The 6,519-nt window shown below is 44.9% G+C and overlaps 1 protein-coding gene across 2 annotated transcripts in view; it reads left to right on the top strand.

Moving 5' to 3' along the window:
• Positions 1-5,775: 5,775 nt before the first annotated feature.
• BCAR3 (BCAR3 adaptor protein, NSP family member) overlaps positions 5,776-6,519 on the top strand; it is a 110,138-nt gene continuing 109,394 nt past the window's right edge. The window contains exon 1 of one of the 2 annotated variants that reach the window (XR_009399535.1): positions 5,776-6,008. The gene's annotated coding sequence lies outside the window, so the exon portion shown is untranslated. The remainder of the gene's footprint in view (positions 6,009-6,519) is intronic. The other variant, XM_059375433.1, reaches the window with a different exon arrangement.

Raw genomic sequence — 6,519 nt, 5'->3', positions numbered from 1 at the left:
ATGCCTGTCCCAGCTGTCTCTTCCCTAGTGATGTCCCAGAGTAGGTGGAGGTCAACAGATTACTCTGTAGCAGGAAGGGGTCAACTCTAGGTTGAGTGCTCCCTGGCAAAGTCTCTTGCAACTGTCTAGAAGACATCACCTCCCTGTCACTGGTTATGTTGTCCCTTCATATGTCTTTGGTCCAGGGTTTTATTGTTTAAACATTAATGTGGAAGTGGCTATACACTTGGAGAAATTTGAATCCTGGGACAACCGAGTGGCTCAGTCAGTTAAGTGTCTGCCTTCAGCTCAGTTCATGATCCCAAGGTCCTGGGATCAAGCCCCGTGTCGGGCTCCCTGCTTGGTGGGGAGCCTGCTTCTCCCTCTCCCTCTGTCTGCTGTTCCCCCTGCTTGTGTTCTCTCCCTCTCTCTCTGACAAATAAAGGAATAAAACTTAAAAAAAATTTTTTTTTGAATCTTAAAATTGTTCATAGCACAACCTGCACCCATGGCATTACATTTATTTAGCTTATAAGGGAGCTTTACCATTAGTACAAAGATAGAGGACAAAGGGTCTAGAAGCCTGGAGTTCATTCATTCATTCATTCAATAAATATATATTGACTGCCAATAATGCTCCAGGCCCCAAACTCAGGACAAAACAAAAATAAAACCAGACATGGATCTTAGATTCTTTAGAGCAATGGATGTTAAGCAGAAATAACAAAAATAAATGTGTGACTATGAACTGTGACAAATGCCAAGAAGGAGAGGGGGCTAAAAGGCACATATTAATGGAGGACCTGTTCTGGACTTGGACATTCTAATTGGGGTTGGCTATTTAATTTCAGGGTGCCTCAGTCTTCCCATCAGTAAAATGGGGCTACTGCTACCCTCTGTGACTCACAGACATTGAGGGAGGAGTGATCACGTACATGAAAGGTGTTGAAAAATGTTCAGTGTGCCTAGACTGGATCACGTTACTCTCTAGCAAAGGCAGGGGCTCTGGCCTCTTCCACAGTTGTCATCAAGCCAGGCAATACTCAGCCTCTTGGACTGCAGACCTTTGACCATTTTCCTTCACCTGCCAGCCCACTGGGGTCAGACAGACCTTGGGTTAGCCTTGGTTCTGCTCCTTACCACTACAGTGAATTTGGGTAAGTTACTTAGCTCCTAAAATCCACTTTTCTTCTTTGTGACATGAGGCACTAATAGCACCAGCTCGTGGGTTAGGGCTTAGCATTGTACTTAGCTTGTAGTTACTTCTAACCCAGTTATAGCTACTGTTATTGTCATCATTATCACTGGTAATTATTAACTCTTGCCAGTTATTTCTTGGAATAACTTTGGTCATTTTGGTCCTTCCGTTCCCCCTACCACTAGCCTGGTCAAGGCCCTTGTCATGTGACAATTGCCATAGCCTTCTAATCAGTATCCCATGGTGATTTCTTTGGTTCACTCTGCATGGTTTCTAGAATGAGCTTCCTAAAGTAACAGTGCTTTGCATATATCAGCTCTTTTCTTTAACATTATCATTGAAAAAAAATTTTGCAGCTCATACTACAAAGAGCTAAGCTTTCTACCATGCAGTGAGGTCCTAGTACATTAATCATGAAAAGACCTACAAATGGATAGAAAAGTGGGAGTACTGATGCCAAAAGGGAAAACTAAATGACTACTGAACATGAAAAGATGAGCAGCCTCGCTTATTATAAGAGAAATGGAAATTAAAACTGCAGTGAAATTCACATCTTATCAGGTTGACAAACATTCAAAAGTTTAATAAGACCTTCTGCCCCTCATAAGGGGAAAATCTTACATTGCTGGGAGGTATAAATTGGTACAGTCCTAATGGAAGGCAATTTGAATCACTTAATAGAAATTGCAAAAGTGAATACCCTTTGACTGGGGAATTTTACCTCTGGAAATTTACCTTACGGATATGCTTGGACATACCAATGGCATACATACAAGGTTATTCATTGCAGTATTGTTTGTAATAGGAAAGGATTTGGAAACAACTTAAATGTCCATGGGTAGGGCACTGATTGAATGAATTACAGCACATCTCTTCAAAGGAGTACAATGCACTACTATGAGAAAATCTCTGAGGCATGCTGCTAAGTGAAAAAAAAAAAAAAGCAAAGTGTAGAACTGTGGGTATAGTATGTTACTTCCTGTAGTAGGAGTCAGGGATAACATACACACACTTAGAGAAGCTCTGCTAGGAATACATGATATTAATTGTGGTTTTGCCTCTGGTGGGAGGGGGACTGGGCAGTTGGGAGAAAGAATTGAGAAAGGGACTTTTCATAGTATACCACTATATTCTCGATATTACCTAATCAGAAAATTATGGTTGACCATTGAACAATGCAGGGTTTAGGGGCACTGACCTCAGTGCTGTTGAAAATTTGTGTATGATTTTTGACTTTCCAAAAATTTAGCTACTAATAATCTGTAGTTGACCAGAAGCCTTACCTTACATAGACAGTTAACACATATTTTGCATGTCACATGTATTATATAGTGCACTGTTACGATAAAGCAAACCAAAGGAAAAAAAATGTTATTGAGAAAATCCCAAAGAGGAGAAAATACACTTACAGTACTCTCTGTCCTGTATTTATCCAAAAAAATCCTCTTATAAGTAGACCTGTGCAGTTCAAACCCATGTTGCTCAGGTGTCAACTATATGTTTAAAAATGCTATTATCCATCCATTAATGTATTGAGCACCTACTATGAGCCAGGCACTGGGGGTACAAGTGTGAAAGTAGTTGTGTGGTGAAAAGACCACTGAACTTAAATTGTGACTCTGATTTAAATTATGGCTCTGCCTCTCACTAGCATGGATCTTGGCACATAGTAGGCATGCAACAAATATCTGTTGAATGAATTTATGGTTGACATTACTTAACCTTTCTGAGTCTATTTCCTCCCATATAAATGGGGCTAAAGATGGTTCCTGTCCCCCAGGGGTATTATGAAGACATAGAATGTGTCATGAAGTAGAGTATAGTTAATGATATCCACTATATACCAGGCACTTTCACATTTATTATTTCCTTGACTTCTCACATGCATTCACTCACTCACTCATGAGGAAATGGAGGGACTGAGAGGAACAGTGACTTGCCCAAGGCCTCTCGACATGTGAGTTGTCTAGTCTTTCTTTATTGCTATCTCCCTATCATGTGTCACGAAGTAGAACCTTTATATATAGTAGGTGCTTAGGCAGTTCTGAAAATCAAGAAAATCCAACATGTTTTATCACTGTTTTTAATGACACTTCAGAGCAGGAGAAAGTCAGTAAGTGTATTTCTGATAATTTAGTTTAGATATATTCCGGCTGGTCTGACATGCACCGCACTAAACACTTCAGGAAAATTCACCCAAAAAAACCTTTTTAAAATAAATATATAATAATATATATTATATATTACATATAATATAATAACAAAAACACCTGTGAAGAAAATGTAGAAACTCATTCTTAAGGATGCTGTACTTAAAATCTTACAGACTTGCCAATAATTCTTTCTCAAAAGGATGAAAATGACATAACACATATGCAACATAGGGGTGCCTGGGTGGCTCAGTCCATTAAGCTTCCGATTCTTGATTTTAGCTCAGGTCATGATCTCAGGGTGGTGAGACTGGGCCCCAGGCTTGTGCTGTGTCTGGAGACTGCTTGAGATTTTCTCTCCTCCCTTTGCCCCTCCCACTCCCCCAAAGACCCAGTGTGGCACAATTTTCAAAACATTTTTACTGGAATAGAACATGGAAGAAGAGCAGTGCACAAACCAATTTTTATAAAATGAAGGTCAGTTATAAAATGGACACATCTATAAAACCAGCACCTGACTCAAGAAATAGAGTATTATTACCTGCATCTGGAGCCTCCTCTGGGCTCCCTTTCCATCACTACCCAACCCAACCCTTTAGATAATCCACTCAAGATAACCGCTATCCCTCAAGATAACCCAATCCTCAAGATAACCACTATCTTTACCTTTAAGATCATAGAACTGTTTGACTGTTTTTGGAATTCATGTATATGGAAGTATATAGTATGTACGCATTTGTGTTCAGCTTCTTTCACTCAACATCTTATTTGTGAGAATATGATCTTGTTGAATATAGAGGTAGTTGTTATTACTGTATATTATTGCCCAGAGCTTATCTCTCTCTTTCTGGTGGACACTTGGGTGGTTTCTTTTCTTTTTTTTATAAGATATTATTTATTTGACAGACAGAGATCACAGGTAGGCAGAGAGAGGAAGGGAAGCTGACTCCCCGCTGAGCAGAGAGCCTGACACAGGGCTTCATCCCAGGACCCTGGGATCAGGACCCAGCCGGAAGACAGAGGCTTCAACCACTGAGCCATCCAGGCGCCCCCCGGGGGTTTCTTTGCTATAAACATTTCTGAACATGTCTTTTGGTGAATGTGTACATAAATCTCTGTTGAGTAGACAACAAACCTAGGGATGGAATTGCTGGGTCACAGGCTACATGCTAATTTCACCAAACAGGTCTGTAAAGTGTTGTTCAAAGTTCTCTAATTTTATCCATTCTGGTAGGTGTAAAGTGAGAGATTGCATCTTCAGTTTTCATTCTGGGATGATTAGTAATTGAGAAACTTTCCATATGTTTGTTGTTTTGTTTCAAGAAATGCCTGTTTATCCCCTTTTGAGAAATGCTGTTCAAATATTCTACCTATTTTCAGTCAGATATTCTGCCATTTTCTTGCTGGTCTCTAATCATTCTTCATAGATTCTGTAACAACTCCTTTATTGGATACATGTGTTGCAGTGATCTTTTCTCCCTTTGTGGCTTGACTTTTTACTAATGGTGTCTTCTGAGGAACAGGAGTTCTTAATTTTAATGCTGTCCAATGATCAGTTTTTTCCTTTATAACCGGTACTGTGTGTTTAAGGAATCTTTGCCTTGCAGGTCTTTCTTTTCTTTTTTCTTTGGATAGGTTTATTATCTTTCACATTTAGATTTAAAATCCATCTGGAATTGATTTTTCTTTTTACATGGTGTGAGGTAGGGGGAGTCAAGATTCTTCCTTTTTCTGCATGTAGGTATTCAGTCAATCCAGCATCATTTACTGAAAAGACATGCCATCTTTTCTCAGTGCATCGCAGTAGCATCCTTGACATAAATCGTGACCATTTAATGTAGATCAGCTTCTGGACTCTCTATTCTATTGGTCAGTTTGTCTACCCTTGATGCCAGTTACTATGTCTGTAGCTTTATAAAGGGTCTTGATTGCTATCTGATAATGTAAGACCTCCAGTTGGCTCCACTTTTTCACCCCACTAAGCCTACCTAGTACTGAAACGCCAATTCCACGTCCCACTTTGCTTTCAATTTGTCCAGGTGGGTATGATTGATTTGCCTGTCCCAGGATTTGGTTATTTGTGGTTACCTGGATCGTTGCCTCATCAAAGCCCTTTAAACTGCAAGCCAGCCAGGTGTCTGCAGACAGCAAAGCCGACCAGCCGGGTAATTAACGCGGGGAAGGGGGGAGGACTGGAATAGGGAGTATCGTCCCTCCAGAGGGGTACAGCGAGGAAGCGGCCAATCCTCACTTCAAGACTTTTGGGAGGGCGGGGGGAATACAAGGGGAACCAAACTCCCGAACCCGGCAGAGGAGGGCAAGGCGAGGTCACGGCATGTAAATGTCTCGGGGTTCCGCGAGGGCGCGCGAATCGGCTAGCCGGGGTGGGGCCGCGGCGCCGCAAATCACCAGTTGAGGGCTGGAGCGCGCGCCGCGGGCTCAGAGCCGCGCCTGCAGCTGCCGGGGCCGGGGCGGGAGCTGGAGGAGCCGGAGCCGCCGCCGAAGCCGCCGCCGCCGGAGCCACCCGGCGCACGGGAGATCCGCGCGCGGGCTTTTCTGCGGGCACGCCCCGCCGACCATGAGTGGCCCGCGCCCTGGGAGCAGCCGCGGCTGGGGGGCCGCCGAGGGGCGCCTCTGAGCCCCTAGCCGGAGAGCCCCGGCACCGAGCGCCGCGCGGGGAGGTGAGTGTCGGCCGCGCGCCCCGCGGGGTTGCTGGTCGTCCCAGGGCGCCTTGGTCTCCCCCTCGTCTGGGAGGACGGGCTGGGAAGTTTGTTGGAGAAAGTTAGGATAGGGGGAAAGTCGAGCCGGCGATCCCCTGCCCCCAGCAGAGTTGGGGTTTGGGGGCGGGAGTGGCTGAAGTGCGGACCCGGCTTGTGCCCTCGGGGCCCTCGAAATTGGCCGGTATTCCCCAGACGTGGCTCGCGGCGGGAGCCGCTCAGCGCAGTGAGCATCTCTGCTCTTTGCTCGCGAGCGGCATCTTCCCGGCCACTGGTCTCCCCCGACCCCCATCCTGTCCCCCGCCGGTCGGGGCGGCTCGGCCGGCCGCCCTTGCTTGGCTCGTCCGGTCCCCTCTCCGAGGGGGTCGGGGGCGCGGGGGCCTGGGGGCTCCGCTGGAAGCCCTGGGCTTGGAGGAAGCGAGTTTCTCCCCTAATCTCCGAGAGTTTGCAATGAAAGCGAAGGAGCCTGCCCGGT

The sequence above is a fragment of the Mustela nigripes genome, chromosome 14, assembly GCF_022355385.1.
Source record: "Mustela nigripes isolate SB6536 chromosome 14, MUSNIG.SB6536, whole genome shotgun sequence".
Taxonomy (NCBI): domain Eukaryota; kingdom Metazoa; phylum Chordata; class Mammalia; order Carnivora; family Mustelidae; genus Mustela; species Mustela nigripes.
This window is presented reverse-complemented; position numbering and strand designations above follow the sequence as displayed.